The sequence below is a fragment of the Mastigoproctus giganteus genome, chromosome 2 (genome assembly GCF_048544385.1).
Source record: "Mastigoproctus giganteus isolate SK-2022 chromosome 2, ASM4854438v1, whole genome shotgun sequence".
Taxonomy (NCBI): domain Eukaryota; kingdom Metazoa; phylum Arthropoda; class Arachnida; order Uropygi; family Thelyphonidae; genus Mastigoproctus; species Mastigoproctus giganteus.
The window spans coordinates 86,540,691-86,557,484 of NC_143576.1; the positions used below are offsets into that span (position 1 = coordinate 86,540,691).

The 16,794-nt window shown below is 35.1% G+C and overlaps 1 protein-coding gene across 4 annotated transcripts in view; it reads left to right on the forward strand.

Moving 5' to 3' along the window:
* The window catches only part of LOC150089389 (tyrosine-protein phosphatase non-receptor type 9-like), a 316,237-nt gene that overhangs the window by 212,706 nt on the left and 86,737 nt on the right, over positions 1-16,794 (forward strand). The gene's annotated exons all lie outside the window — the stretch shown is intronic.

Below are 16,794 nucleotides of genomic sequence, written 5' to 3' on the forward strand. Positions count from 1 at the left end.
CTAGAACTTTCTTAGTATCAAGATTGTTCAAAATCCTTCTGATATCCTTTTGACATTAGACCACAGGAAGCATTGAATGGAGCGTACAGGGAACGGTGTAAGGTGGTTTACTCTCTCTCTCTCTCTCTCTCATTCAGGGTAACTCTGGGATTTTTTTTTTTTTTTTTTGGCTGGTGCAGCATAAGCCTCAGCCTTCCTTGTACCATGTAGCTAATAATAATAATAAGATCATTAATACATGAGTTGAAAGAAAAATAGGATGCTAGCAGGTCAGCTTTATCCTTGGCTGAAGTGGCAATGGAATCATTTGGTTTAGACAGAGGTGGGAACAGAGATGGGCAAAAGTTGCAGCCAATAGCTTTGGCAAGAGACCAGAATTCTCGGCTACTGTTTGGACAAGAAGCAAGTTTTCTACTCCTAGCCTGTTCGAAATCTAGTTTGGATTGATTAATAACTGCTTTCCAATTGTTGCATGCTTTGATGGAGGCAGAAAATGAACCTATAGATTTGAATACGAGTCAATTACGACATGTTACATTCCTCTCTTGAACAGCCTTAGCACATTTATTGGAAAACGAAGGTTTAGATAAAGGACAAGATTTTAAGATGGAATATGAAATAAAGGATTCCATGCCTACAAAAATAATTTCACTGACACAGTCTGAACAAACGTTGACATCAGAAGTTTTGAAACAGTAATCCAACCAAAAGAAAGAAATCTTGCATATCATCCCATTTTGCCTTCTTGTAATGCCAAACAACACTAGGTTGGGAATGGCCATGAGAGAGAGAGAGAGAGAAGCAACCATCACCAATTTATGATCTGAGGTGATTAGTGGACCACTCACCTCAACAACCCTTTTGTACTTAAAAGGATTGTTTATGAGAGAAAGATCAAACATGTTGGCTGTTTGGTTAGGTTTATCAGGTATTCTGGTAGATAAATAAACAGTCTTTTCAAGGTCATTAGTAATTGCAAAAGCCTCCGCATCTCAACCTGCTTGGTCCATATGACTAGAAAACAGAAGTCAGCTGGAGTTGTGAACATTTAAACCACCTAGCAAAATTACCTCACTGTTAGGAAAGTTGGACTGGAGAAAGTCAAGTTTCAAAGAAAGGAAGTTTAAGAGTTCCAAGTAATTTGTGGAGTTGAGAGAACAAGGCAACAGATGAATTTGACAGAATGTTGTAGAGAAATTTTGAGCCAAAGAAGATCAAAAAGAGGAGATTCCAAATTACTGAGTCTCTTACACGGAATATCAGAATGGACATATGTACAAGTACCATGTTTGAAGTGAAAGGAGTCATACATCGAATAATTCCGATAACTGAGATGAGCAATAGTTGAATCAACCTATAACTGAGATTCTGTCAAGCAAAAAGGAAATAGGTTTGGCAGACTGTAAGTGGAAATCGACATCATTAAGATTAGAACTCAGACCACATATATTTGTGAAATGAATCAGGAAGTATTGGGAGGTTTAGATCTTTTCGCAGATAAGTTTGCTATATTAGACTGACAGTTTGTCGTGCATTCAATAGTAAGAAAAGGTGGGGAGGACATGCTGTATGAAGTAATGAAATTTTTGGATATGGCATACATAGGTAAGAATATACCCAGCTACTTGACATGACATGGCCTCGGAATTTCCCCCCCACATGTACACTACTTGGACTCCCTCCAGTCACTATCTGGTAGAGTACAGGCAGTGAAATTATACACTAGCTAATCTGGAAGCTTCCTAGAGAGTTACCAATAAGTTCGGTCTGGCGTTCTAACTAGCAACCAGCCTGTGAACACTCTTTTCAAGCTGTTTTATAAATTACTTTTCTTTGCCATCCAAATTAGAAAAAATGTAACTGGTTGTGGTTGTGATTCCTTTTTGGCATAAAATGAAAGAAATAAAATCAAATAAACATTGTGATAGCATATTTTTACTTCTAAAATTTCTTATAGAACACTAAATTATTACAGAATGAGAAAAGAGGTGCATTGAGTGTAACATACGATTGATTTTTTTTTTTTTTAAATGTCACACATCAAATTAAAGGAAGTTACAAAAATGAAAAACTAAAATAATTACTTTATACACAAATTATTTATTGACTTTACACAAATTATTGACATAGGTTTAGATCACTTGCATTCTGTACAAAACTGTTGGAAGTCCAGATGTGGACTATGGTCCACCAGTTGATTACCCCTACTGTAGGTTGTCTCTGTCATTTAATTTGTTTGCCCATTCATATTTAACAACATTTTCAAGTTTCATGATCATTGCAAAAAGTTCAAGAAGATACATAAAATTTTATGGGTAAGATGACATGCTAGGCAGAAGTTTGTAAAAAGGTGATCAGTGAAAATACTCCCCCTTCTTTTTAAATAATAAAGACATGATAACTCAGAACTCAGTGAACACATCCATCTGAAAAGGATGGCCAGACCAATAATGGACTTTGAGCAATGAAAAAAATTAATGTTGCATCATCAAATAATGACCAGTTGGTTTGAAAATATTGAAATGCTAAGTCTGGAAGAAATATTTTTCATGTTTCTTTCATCCAATATGAACATTTTGTATGTTCCTGCTTAGCACATTCAGGACCATATTTCTTCATATTGCATCCTCAAAGATTTACTGGTGCACTGGTAAAACAACAAAAAATAACAATCCACAGATTTATAGTTTAAGAGAACTCTTAGGGATTTTTTGACACAACTGTTCTCTCCCTTTTGTAAAGTTAAAGATAAGTAGCTCATTTCTTGAAGTACATTATCACGCCATATTGAAACAATAAGGAGAACAGTGATATGGTAGTTGATAAACATATGAACTTGTGAACATATACTTGAAGAAAAAGAGAATTATTTTCTTTTTTTCAGTTATGGACTTCTTGGTCATACTTGATAATGTTAATAAGTTTCCATTGAAGAGGCTAAGGAATTCAGAAGTTGCTAGAATCAGTGACACAAAAATGGAAACTTTTATGGAATGGAAGTTTATAAAAAATAATGAAAAGAGATAGATGGATGGAGCCCTAAAGCAGTGAAAATACTCCCCCTTCTTTTTAAATAATAAAGACATGATAACTCAGAACTCAGTGAACACATCCATCTGAAAAGGATGGCCAGACCAATGACCAGTGCACAGCTCTTCAAATGGTTGATATTTCAGTCATTGTAATGATAGAAATAGTGTTGGTGCAAAATGGGCCAGGTTAGCCTGAGTTTGTAGAGCAGATTGAATTTTGAAATATGATAAAATTTCTTAAATGTGGACCCTGCTAATATGGAATGTTATAATGCTTTCAGTATTGTCAAAAAGAATTGTAAAAAAATCAGTTCATCCCTGTTAAGTCTATTTTGGTTTTGAAATGCTGAAAAATTGTCTTTACAACAAATAGACTCCTCATAGTGCATACTGCCAGCCCCTGCTACTTCTTTAGTGTTCTACATCAACACAGGCAAAAAGTTCACACTAAGAAGCACACTTATTTTGCAGTTGTTGAACAATTACAAATGCAGTATCATTTAAATTGAATTTAACTCTTTAATAAAGATCAATTTGTCTTTCATTTATATATATATATATATATATATATTTTTTTTTTTTTTTTTTTATTATCTTAACATATTTTTGTAGAGCATTTTCTTAAAGAAAAAAAAAAGTCTTTGCACAGTTTTATTAGCCAATACTACATAAGGGAAAGCAGGGAAATTAATTCTAAAGTGTATCAATAAAGTAAGTAACTTTTAAAATGTTTATTGCATCGAATAATTAATATTTGTAGAAGAATAAGAGAAATTTACCTCAATATAATATGTAGAAAACACTTCCGTATGATACTTTCCAGAAATTAATGCAAAATGATTAAAATAAATTGAAAACTATTAAAAAATCAATTGAACACAATTTACAAAGTTTAGCGTAAATTTTGAAAAACAATTTTCCTTCCTCAAAATTTACATTAATTTTTTTTATTTGTTAATTAATTTTTTAATTGATTTTTAATTGTTTTAAATTTATTTTAATCATTTTGCCTTAATTTTGTTTTAATTTCTGGAGAGTATCATACGTAAGTGTTCTACCTATCAGGCGCCTCCGTAGCCAGGTGGGCAGGAGCAACAGTGCATAGCACACGCTTCTTGATCAGACCGGGGTTCGAGCCCGTGACCACCAAATACAGAGGATGCGGAAAGGTCAGGAAATGACCACCGCATATGCCCCGGAGCAATATGGCCTTAGTTGCTAATGCTCCTAAAAACCAAAAAATAACATCTACCTATCATATTGAGGTAAATTTCTCTTATTCTTCTACAAATATTGAATTCAATGTAGAACGCATTGAGCATCATAGCTCTGGTTTATACTATCAAATTTAATAATTAAATGTTATTATTAAGTTAGGAGAAAGGTTCTGGAACACTGTGATTCTGCATTTGGCAGAAAAATAGAACTGTATTTTTCTGTGCAAAAGATTTTATCAAAGTTGGCAGGTGTGCATTTCATTACAGTCTGCCTGTAAGAAGTGCCACATTCATTTATCCCATTTACATTCAACATTAGTTACCTTAGTCTACATTGTATCATTGTCTTTAGTGATTGTGGGGACTCAGCCCAACCCCGAAAGCTATTATGAATTCTGTTTTAACCCAGTTATGTTAACTTTTAATATTGTTTATTTTATTGTGATTTTATTGCTGCAAATACAGTAAACAGTTTTATATAATTTTAGTTAGTATTCTGTTTTAGTAATCTATTAAACTGTGCAACCTCCTAGTTTATTTCTTATTATTGACTTTTGAATTTTAGGTAAATCCTTGAGAGGTTCATTCGACAATCAAAGTAGGTGAGTGAATATAACAGTGCTTGCTATTTGCATTATATTGTTATTCAGCCTTTGTGCAAGGAATTTACACATTAACTTAAAAGTAAATTATTTCATGCCTTCTGAATGCATCTTTGATGGAATTAGTTGCTTACAGAAATCTCCCCACTCCAATTATTCATAACACTGAAACTAAATTGTTCCACCCATTGGCAGATATTATTTTTGTCTCTTCAGGGCTGTACATGCACACATTTGTTCTACTGATGCTGCAATACAGTTATCTCACCCTTGTTGAGTAAGATAACTGTACAACTTCATATAACTATATAAAGATAATTTCAGTGTGAAAAAAATGTTTTCCATGGCTGCCCCTCCCCACAGAATTTAGTGCAGACAAGTAAATAAGTTTAGGAAAAAGAAATAATCGGGCCAGATGTTGTGAAGAAGTTGCAGCAGCAATTCATATCTATAATGATGCATTTCAGTCATTGTGACTGACACATGGGGAGGAACATTGTATTCAGTACATTTTGTGTTAGGCTACTCCTGTTACAGTTTGACCTGTTGGAACATATTCCATCATTATTATTCCTCTGAAATCCCAAAAACTTGCTGCCATCATCTTTTCAAAAACGGTTCCATCACCAGCCATTGGGACTGTTTTTGCTTTCTGTGATGGAATTCGGAATGCTTCCATTATTTGGACTTTTACTCTGGCTGATAGTGATGGGTCGTTGTCTTGTCTATGGTTATAAATCTTGTAAAAAAAATTTCCTGGATCTGCTTTGGTAGTGTGTCAACAATTCTGAGGAAATCTTGCACAGACCACATTTTTGATTAGGTATCAAAAACCATTTTGTTCCTGATACCTCTGTAGCCAGGTGGGCAGGAGTGGCAGTGCGTAGCACACGCTTCTTGATTAGACCAGGGTTCGAGCCTGTGACCACCAAATATGGAGGATGCGGAAAGGTCAGGAAATGACCACTGCATATCCCTGGAGCAATATGGCTTTAGTTGCTAATGCTCCTAAAAACCAAATAACAACAACAACATTTTGTTCCACCCATTAATTCAGCTGCCTGTTTTTTTCATTGAAGCACATAGCCCTAGGTGCCAAGCATTTTCATGGGCAAACGATTTTCAGTGCTACTTAGAAGTATTGTTAAACTGACAGATGTGGTTCTTGTTAATTTTAAAGTTAAAATTTGTTTACATTTGAAAAGTAGATTGTCCTGTGAGCTATAAACAATTTCTGGAAAGGAAAAAGACCACTTTTTTTTTTTTTTTCTTTTTTTTTTTTAACACTAACAAACTAACTTTCAGCCACTTGGTCACTCTAGCATCTAAGAGAAGAAAATGACTCTCCTAGGGCTGAGAGAAGCATAATAGACTCCACGAATCGACTGGTCAAAACTATACTCTGCCCAAGCTGATCAAAAACATGATGACAGCAGCTTGCGCATAATCAAAAAAAAAAAAAATTTGAAGCATGTCCAAATATGGCATCACTGTTTCTTATACTTCACTTAAAAAGTGATCAACCCATAGGCAGACGGTCCCATTTTGAATCCAGAAACGTCTAAAAAGTTTCAACCAGATCTTCAAAAGTCTTAGATCTGGAGACCTCTTAATAGAAATGTTAAACCACCACCAATCTGAAAAACTACTTAAAATCGGATCCTTTGCTGAAATACTGGTAACAATAACTCTTCAAAAGGTATTATTGTTGAAAAAGGCCCCCCTCACCAGCATGTCAAAAGAAAAAATCCAACATGATTTACAAGAAAAAGGAATCACCAAAGCAATAAAGAATAATGACCAAATGAGATGGAACATTCACTCCAAAAAGAAATATAATCCTTATCTTCAGCTGTCTGTTAAGCCTTATTTTTGACCTCAATATGGTGTTAAGTGCCAAAAATATGGGCAGTCTAAAGCTGCATGCAGAAGCTGTCTGCATTCTCACCACCTTCTCAAAGGGGTGCAAGCAGTGATAAAAGGGGGGGAAAATCAGTGATCTGTAGCAGAATGTGGCATCATATTAGGAAGGGAAGAGACTACTGCAGCTTACCATTACCAGCAAACCTACCTATGCTCAAACAGATGTGACTGTTCCTCCAAAACAGATCAATATCAAACTGCACCCATTAATTGCGTACTTCATGGAGTAACAACCACAACAACAAAAATGAAAGCAGGTAGTGTTCATTTATTTATCTTCTGGCACAATACAACACATCACTGCCAGTAAAAAAAGATCACAATTATATGTCTATATCAATATATTCAATTAAGTCTGGTGTCAGTAGAAAGAAATTAGCTGCCTCTAGGCCCTCAAGACACATTCGTGAGTGATATGTTTGATAGTTTGTCTTTCAGCACTGCAATCGCACTGTGGGGAAGGTATATTATTCCACTTGTAAAGGAAATCTGCACAAATTCCATGATTAGTTCATATCCGGTTTGGTGTTATCCAAGTCTTACAGGGCAAGTTGAATCCCGTTAGTTTTTCAATTATGCATGGTATTACTATACTTTAGAGTATTACTATACTCTAAAAGCAGGAAAAAGTTCCATTCGTGTAACCATTGGTCAGTCAGGTTAAGTTGTCAGCTTTTAGATTCTCAGCTGTTCTAATTGGAGAAAGTCTGGAGCAGCAAAGTCTATTAATACTTAAATCAGCAATATCTTTGTGAATAGATAGTTGCATGCTTTCAGATATCTTATGGTATTCCCTAACCAATGCATTGGATTTATGAAGTTTTGGTGGAAGTTTTCAATTCAATTTGCTGAATTGTTGAAAAATCTAAACACCATTTTAGTCCATCTACCCTTATTGCAAAAAAATGTTACTTGTTTCCCTGACAATGGAACCTCCCATTAGGATGAAATCCTTTTGAACCAAAGGAGTTTGCACTTAAATTATTCTGTTCTGGGGGTCCCACTAAAGTTAGTAATATTCTAGTCTTTCTCCAAATTTTTCTAAAGTCATTTTGAATGTTTGTCTTTCCCTACCCTGCTATTTAAATCTCTAGCCAATACTGTTTTTATGTTTATCATGCTATTATATTAAAGAAGTTTTCTATTTTATCTTTTTTGAGTTTTGAATTAGGCCATATGCACAGACAGTTTCATCACCCAACATTCCACCTTAAATTTTAACTTAACTGGATAATGCTCCTCAGTCAATTAAATTTCTTCCAAACTAGTTCTAAAAGCTAATGCCACACCTTTCACATTATATCTTACTTCTAAAATATTTTAATTAATATTGTGATAATATCAGTCTGGTTCTTTGGCTTGCTTTAATTCTTTGCTGTTAAGCTTCTAACAGTATTTATTCTTAATAGTTTGTTCCAGTAGCATATTTAGCAGTTTGTATACCGAAAAGCACTGTCAGGTGGACCTTGTTGATCTTGGTAACATCCTAACCTATATGAAAGCCTATCCCAGGAAATGTGAGGGTCTTGTTCTTTTTCTTCAGTAGCCTCAGACTATTTAGTAAATAAATTTATTTGATCATTACAGAGCAAATCATTCATCAGAGAAACAAAATAGTTGGATGGAAGCTGAAGAATAGAAATATTCAAGATTAAAAATGAATCTAAAAAATTTGCCATGAGGAGGCATTGCACTGCAAGAAATGGGTTTAACTGCTCTATTAGCTTATCTTGTTTAGTCTAGTATTATTGCAAGAACAACAGTAAGCACAGCAGTATATTATGTTTGTCAGATAATGTTATTTAATGTGCTATGCAGTGTTTACATTCAAATGCAATCATATTATTAAAGTACATTTGAAAACTTACCTTTCATTATGTTTACAAGGTGCTAGTACTATTAAAACAAGCACATGCTTTAAAATAACCAACACCTTAACAACATGCCTCCACTTTTTTAAGGAGGTAAGAGCATGGTGTACATTTAATGCTGACAAAGCAGAATTTTTTTTTTAATTAAATACCTCATTTATTTGTTGAATATTCATATCCTGATATAATTGTTTGCTTGTGTAACTACTTGTTATTTATTTTTTTATTATTAGTATTACTATTTTATTTTTATTTTGTAAGGAAATTTAGGAAACCCCAGTTTATTTCACAAACTCCATAATATTGAGATGCAATAATATATAGATATTTACTGACTGTGTGATTGTTTGTGTTACTGTTTCTGGAGATCTTTCTAAGTTGAGTTTTTATCTAAGTTAGGGTCCCATGCTAAAAATATACAAACACTTGCACTATTTTTCACTTCTATATCTCACTGAAATTGTTTTGATGCTTTACACTTTTCTTCATAAAAATATTAATTTATTATGAATTTTACATCCATTGTTATTCCTACATCCTTATTTCACATGAAATAATGAGCATAATAAAAAATCTCTAAATATTTACTTATATATTTCGTGATAATACATACATATTTTAAAATTCAAAAAAGCAAATTCAAAAATAAATTAAAAATGTAATGAATACAAATATATGAAATGAATCCAGCAGCTTTACTCTACAGAGGGGAGCCATTGTTTTTTTTATACAAGCCATTAGCAAACAAACATAAGTATTTAAGAAAATTTCACCATACACATACATATACACACAACTTCCAGAGGAGTACTCTGGACTGAATAATGGGCATTGAGACCACAAACAAACAACGTATATCATAAGAGACACTGCTGCACATTTGTGTGTTTCTGCAGCACATGCTACCTCCAGCTGCTACTCACACCTTGATTTTTTTTTTCACTTCAAGTCTTACATAAGGGTTGAGTTTATGTGCATCAAGGATCCTATATGCTGAAACAACTGACATTCTGTTTCATACCATAGTAAATAAATATGATGATAAGCTTACAAATTTCCATAAGAGATTAAGTAACTATCGTCCAACTTAAGGAAATTAAGTTTAGAACATGACAGAAGCCTTACACTCTGGTCAAGTAAAACTATTTAGAGGTCATCCAATTAGAACCATTGTGCCTTACAGAAATTTGGTGCTCTCAAAATTAGCTACACATATTTAAAGGATCATAAAAACGTACTGTATGACAGTCACTTATGGATGGCATGATAAACACAGAGCATTTGTTTATGATTCTCTTTTTTTTTTTTTTTTTTTTTTTTTTTATATATATATATATATATTATTAAAAAAATTACACTATTTTTGTTAGATGCTCTTCGCTCTACATCATTTATTTTTTTCCACAGATGTCCTCTGGTCCCTACAAGTGGTTTAACAAGTGGCAGTCACTTGTTAAACTTGATAACTGAACCTTCCTGCGAATTGTTTACTGGAGTTGGTGAATCTGTTAATTGATGCAAATTACATCACTTTTGATTATGTTTACAAACAAATTTATATGACTGCCCAAATTTATATGAGCCTGAATATTAGCAGAGTTATACCTAGTCAAAGTCAAATTTATTTAAACCCTCCTTTTCCAAAATTTCCCATTACAGAAGATATATTTGATGTCGTTATTTGCACAATGTGTTCCCAAACCGCTCAAAGTATTATGGAAGGTGTTAATAATATCTATTCTTGTTGGAAATTTACTTTAGCAAAGACTAATTAAATTTTTTTAATTTAATATTAACCAGAGTATAAATAAACAATAGTTTTTAAAATATGTCTAAAACTCACAAACACTATGAAAGTTTTTACACTATAATAGTTATCATCCTTTTGTATATAAAAATCTGTTTTATTTAACCACTTTCTAAATATCTATAAGCACTATTCCACCAAGATCACCCTAGATGAAGAAATCAAAATCTTGACAAAGAGGTAAAAACAGAACAAAAATCCTCTAATTTTAATTTCTGCCATTGAAGAACAAATAGCTCTATTTGTCCACTATTACATACCATCAAAGTCTGATTTTGTCAAAATGTTTCATTGTATTTCTATATATAGGCAAACTGCATAAATTGCACACTTTATTCCATACTGCAGAGAGAGCTTCTTTTCATATATAGAAGAGGTTCTCCACAGTATGATATAAAGTCTTTATTCACTTATTTAAGAATACACAATATAAAATTATATTTATGTTTAAATTAGAGTCAATATTTTATTTAAATTCCATTCCTTTCATAGACTTAGTCTATGAAAGGAATGAAAGCACTGTTTCATTTATAATATTGCTTGCAAACAATACACTTCTTCACATCAAGGCTCCACAAGATTTACCTTAAAGTAGATTAAAATGCACGTAAATTCCATAGGCTCAAATCTACAGGGAGCATCAAAACTGTCACACCATGCCCCTACTTTTGGACATGAATTGGGTTTCACAAGTACTAACATGATATCCAACATAATTTCACTAAGCTTCTAATTTCTGAACTATTATAAATGTAATTACACCAGGATTCTATTAACAGCCATACTTGATTTCTCACTAATCGAGATTTGAATGCATGTGTAAATTTTTTTTTTCTCTCTCTCTCTCTCTCTCTCTCTCTCTCTCTCTCTCTCCCTCCCTCTCTCTCTCTCTCTCTCTCTCTCTCTCTCCCCCCCCCACCTGTTACAGTACAAACTGTTTAAATTTCTTTTATGTTATTTGATGCAGCCAGTGCTCAAAAAAAAAAAAACTGATGTTAAAAAGTTCTGTATTAAAGTGGTTTCACCATTTGTCACTCTTTTGGAAATGTATGGGTTCATACCCTATTAGAAATGGGAAGAATTTCCCTACTTTATTTAAGGTTGTAGATAACCAATCTCAGTTAGAGGAAGTAAGGATTTTCTCCCCATGAGTAATTCTGAGTATTTGAGCCCACACAACAAACAATCAGTTCATAAACAGTTATGTATACATAATAAAAAATGAAGTTCTTATTAACTAGCATACTTACGTATATTGCTGATAACATAGCAATCAGCAACCTATGAACAAATAGCTGCTATTACAAAAAACTTCCAAACCATTAGAACAGCAAAATTTGGGATTTTAACAGAAGTTTCAAAATGTGAATGCATTATATTTGTGACTGCCCCCCCCCCTGTCAACTTGCTGTGATGGAAATAATCATTATTGTTTAATTATTTTTATTTATCGAACAAGATAGTGCATGGCATCATTTTAGTATATAGTAAATCATCAAAGTAGGTGAAATGGCATTGTTTTTGTTATATCTCATGTTGTGAATGCCTTCATGAGTTGCCCTGATATTGCATTACCTCGAATAAGCAATGCTTCACCAGTGAAGAAGACTAATGTTACTTATTCTCCTGGATACCACTACCAAGACGGCACTTTTTTTCAAGACATCTTGGCCTCTCATCAGTGGGTGGGTAGGTAGGTACCCTGGTGATACAAAATGTGACAACCTAGTTATGAAGTATAACTCCACAATGTGAGAGATGCCTTATTTTTAACTTATTTTTTCACTTATTTTAGGTAGTGCAAAATCAGGGCAACTTGCTGTGAAGGCATTCACAATATGAGATATAACAAAAATGATGCCATTTCACCTACTTTAGTAGAGGGATATGATGCAAGAAAGCATCATCCAAAAAAAAAAAAATGTACCATTTCACCCATCCATTCACCGCAAATGTTTGTCTAGTTCTGCTTTGAATTTATTTAAGCTGTCAACTTCTACAACAACAGATGGAAGTTTGTTCCAACGATCAACCATGTGCTGACTAAAGGCAAATTTTTGCACAACTATTCTACAGCTGGCTTTCCTCGATTTGAATTTATGTCCCTTCAGGCTATTAATCTGAGAAAGAGAGAGAATCCCATCAGCATTGAGCTTGCCCAAACCATTCAAGGCCTTATACACCTCAATCAGATCATCTTTCAGGTGCCTAGTCACCAGACACCTCAATCAGATCACCTTAAACCTAGTAGCATAGCTACTAGTTGCATTGCAAATTACAGTTGAAAGGCTTAAGACTTGCTACTAGTAGAAAGTCTTAAGCTTTTCTTTGTTCCATTTATTAATCTTAATCTTGTTGCTCTTCCCTGTACTCGTTCCAGCACCTCTACATCCTTCCTAAAATGAGGTCTCCAGACCTGTATACAGTACTCAAGGTTTGGCCTGACCATTGCGTTATACAAAGGGATAATCACCTCCTTATTGCTGCTAGAAAAATTCCTATATATATCATTGAGAAGACAGCATGAGCACTGCACTGCTCAGAAAACTTCATATCGGACTGCACAATTACCCCCCAGGTCCTTTTTACTTTCAACCACCCTGAGTATAGTACCACACAGTTGATATGTTACTCTGGGGTTACTGCTACCCATAGGCAGTACTTTAGATTTCTCAATGTTAAATTTCAGTTGCCACCTCTCAGCTCATCTGCTCAACGTTTCTAGATCCTCTTGCAGTAGCATACTGTCATTAATGCCATTAATGAACCTGGCAACCTATGTATCGTCTGCAGACTTAGACATTAAGCCCGGTATACCTTCATCAATATCATTAATAAATACAGAAAACAACAATGGACCCAACACTGAACCCCCGTGGGGGGGGGAGGCTCCATTAATAACATTAGTCCACGAAGAGCAGTGTCCATTGATTACCACTCTCTGTCCCACTAAACCATCCCTTTATCCACAGCAGTATTTTCCCCTTAATCCCATACTGCTCCATTTTGTACAGTAGTCTTCCATATGCAACAATATCAAAAGCTTTCCTAAGATCCAAGTATATGATATCAAAATTATTTTTTGCATCCAGTTCCTTTGTGACCACATCATAGTATCCAATCAAATTGGTCAAACAAGACTTCCCATTAACAAACCCATGCTGTGTTCGAACTATAACCGAAGTGTTGTTCTGATGATCCTGCAGTGCTTCTTTAACGAGTGTCTCCATTAATTTCCATGGAACAGAAATTAAACTAACAGGTCTGTAATTAATTGTGTCAGCCGTTGATTCTCCTTTCTGAATTGGGGTCACATTTGCTCATCTCCAGTCCATGGGTACCTCCCCTGAGTCCAAGGAAGCCCTCATAATTATGGCCAAGGGTTTGCTTACTTCCTTTGCTGCCTCCAATAATATGTTAGATCCTATCCACCCCAGGTGCCTTTTTTATGTTTATCTTTAAAAATTTCTCCTCCATTTTGCTCTCAGTTATTAAAAAATCATTTAACTAACTACCATAGTTTAATGCATCTCTGGTATTTCCTTCCCTGAATAACTCCTCGTGTAAATGTAGATGCAAAATACTCATTCGGTTTGTTAGCTACCTGAGCAGGATCATCACCGGTTGAACTGTCAATATCAAGTGTACCAATCTGATTCATCCCCTTCCTTCTAGAATTTACGTAAATAAGGAACTCTTTGCTGTTTTTCTTTGCATCCTTTGCCAAAGATTTCTCGTAATCTGCCTTTGCCTGCCTAACTTCCTTTGTGGCTTGATTACAGACTAGCTTATATCTTCTATAGGCTTCTGTGTCATCTGTTATTAGTTGGTATGAAAAGCCTAGTACCTTCCAAGATTAATTCTTTGAATGCTTCCCATTTAGAATTCAATGTTAGTAACATCACCAGTTGATCCCACTGTACAGAATTTAAAAACTGGCTCAGACCTCCGTAGTCGCCTTTACGAAAGCAAAAACCCTTCCCCTTACCCCCGATGTTAGGTATCTCTTTGAGTAAATCCCACAGCACACTGTGATCACTGCCACCTAGAGATTCCTTTATCTGCAAATTCTTAATGCATGAAGAATCACTACTGATAATCGGATCAAGAGTATTACTCCCTCTGGTTGCTTCCCGAACATGCTACTGTAGAAAACAATCATCCAAGAAATCCACAAAAGCCTTGCTAGTGTGCGAATGACCAATCCGCAAGTTCCAGTCAGTATCTGGGAAATTAAAATCCCCCATTATAAGACAATCTGATTTACTGGACCACTATTTCTCTGTACAGCTGTTCATTATACTCATCGGTCATTAAGGCATATAGCACACTCTCTCAATTGAGAGTAGTAATCTCTACTACTCTCAATTTTGCTTTCCCAGTGCATATGTCACACCAAACTGACTCAACACTGCACTGTCCACCCATGTCAACTGGATGCACTGCCTTAGATTTTGTATGTTTCTTCCCACCTCCCTTCCTATGCTGTCTATCTTTCCTGTACACATTGTACTCCCCAAATTCCAATTCTGCATTCCTTATATTTGTGTGAAACCACATCTCTGGATATCCCAACAATATCTGTCTTTGATGTTTTGACCAGCACCCCCAAATCCATCAAATTTATTTACCACACTCCTAGCATTGGTGTACATGCAAGTATACATGCACCTGTTCTTATTCTTAGAGACCCTAACCAGGGCTGGATTTCCCATTAGGCATCATAGGCAGTGCCAAGGGCCTATGAAATTTTTAGGACCTACAAAGGAAAGGAAAAATATAAAAAAAAAAAAAAAAAACACGTTTCACTCTTTTCACTGTGACTAACGAAAAACAAGCTTAGAAAACACGTGCACATTCGACTCCACGAGCTTCGATTCAATATGCATACAATATCTAGCATCTTTCTCGAAACTTGAAGAATTGATGTGATGGTTGCTCTGTCAATTGAGGTGGTTTATCATTTATTATATTTGAAACTTGAGTCATGTTAATTGATGTGATTTGGAGTCAAAGTGTTAAAATAGAAGAAACATTTTATCCCCTTTTTAGCACATTTGGAATAAAAGTGCCTAGGTCTTACGACTACCAAAATCCAGCCATGATCCTAACACAGCCCATGTATTTACTTGTTCCTCAACGACTTCCAGCAGCCCCTGAAATCCCTGGCAGCTTGTTTTCCAGGCTGTTGCTCATTCCAATAGAAGCAGTGCAAGAATCGATTTTACATCTGACAGCAGCTACTATTAATCTATCATTCCGTGTATCCCCCCCAAGGTAGCAGTTTTCCAACTCACCGAACTCCCTCGATAGCATCAGCGAATATTCTTGCACCCTTTATATTTAAGTGTATCCCATCCTTGTAGAAGTAGTCTCTCCTGTTAACAAGCACAGGAAAGGCTGAGTAAAATTCTACCCCATGAGCTTTGCACAATTTCTCCAGAGCCGAATTGATTGACAAGGCTCTCATCATATACTCCCTCCTATCGTGTCTGGGCAGAATTGCAGAGACCTTCAAATTCAACCCTAACTCACGGCTTTTGACCTGTACTTGTTGCAGTCATCAACTTTTGCCCCTGGAAGACATACCCTGGTCCTGTTCCACCTTTCCTTTTTCACAATATATTCCCTGTTTCCCCGACAATAGTCACTGACAACAATTAGTTCCTGTGGGACCAGCACATTCTGCCTTTGGGATTGCCGCGGCTTTGCCTGATGTTCTAGTGCAAGCCCTCAATTTAAGTCCTTCAAGGTCATGTACCCTGTTCTTCAGCCTTTCATATAGGCCCATAACAACTCTGAGTTGATGCCTTATTTCCTCACTCTTTACATCGAGCACACACACACACAAAGACATTCCCCTTGGCAATATTATGTCTTGTTCCCGATTGCTCCACATACATCAAACAAGCAGTACATCTCAAAAGGCTGTGATTCAGAGGACAGCCTCTCCCCTGAGCCACAGCACTCCCACTACCTTTAGCCTTTTGCTTTGCTGCTCTGGTCTGAGGCATGATTTCGATTCAATTTTAATACAATTCAAATATAAATTTAATACAATTAAAAATATTACACTAAACTTCTGTCCCAATGCAGTAATAACACTATATATATATTTCAGTATTGAGTTTCATCTCCTTCCGAATTACGTTATATTAATTTCGTGTCTCCTATGATGTTTAAGTTATAAAGTTACATTTGTAAGTATTTATAACATAATAAATTTAACTGTCTATTGCCACCCATGTGGTTCAAACTCTCACACCAACTATCTATGCCAAATCACCGATTCTAAAAGCTCTACTAATATTATTATTGTCTACATGACAAGTTAAATTATTA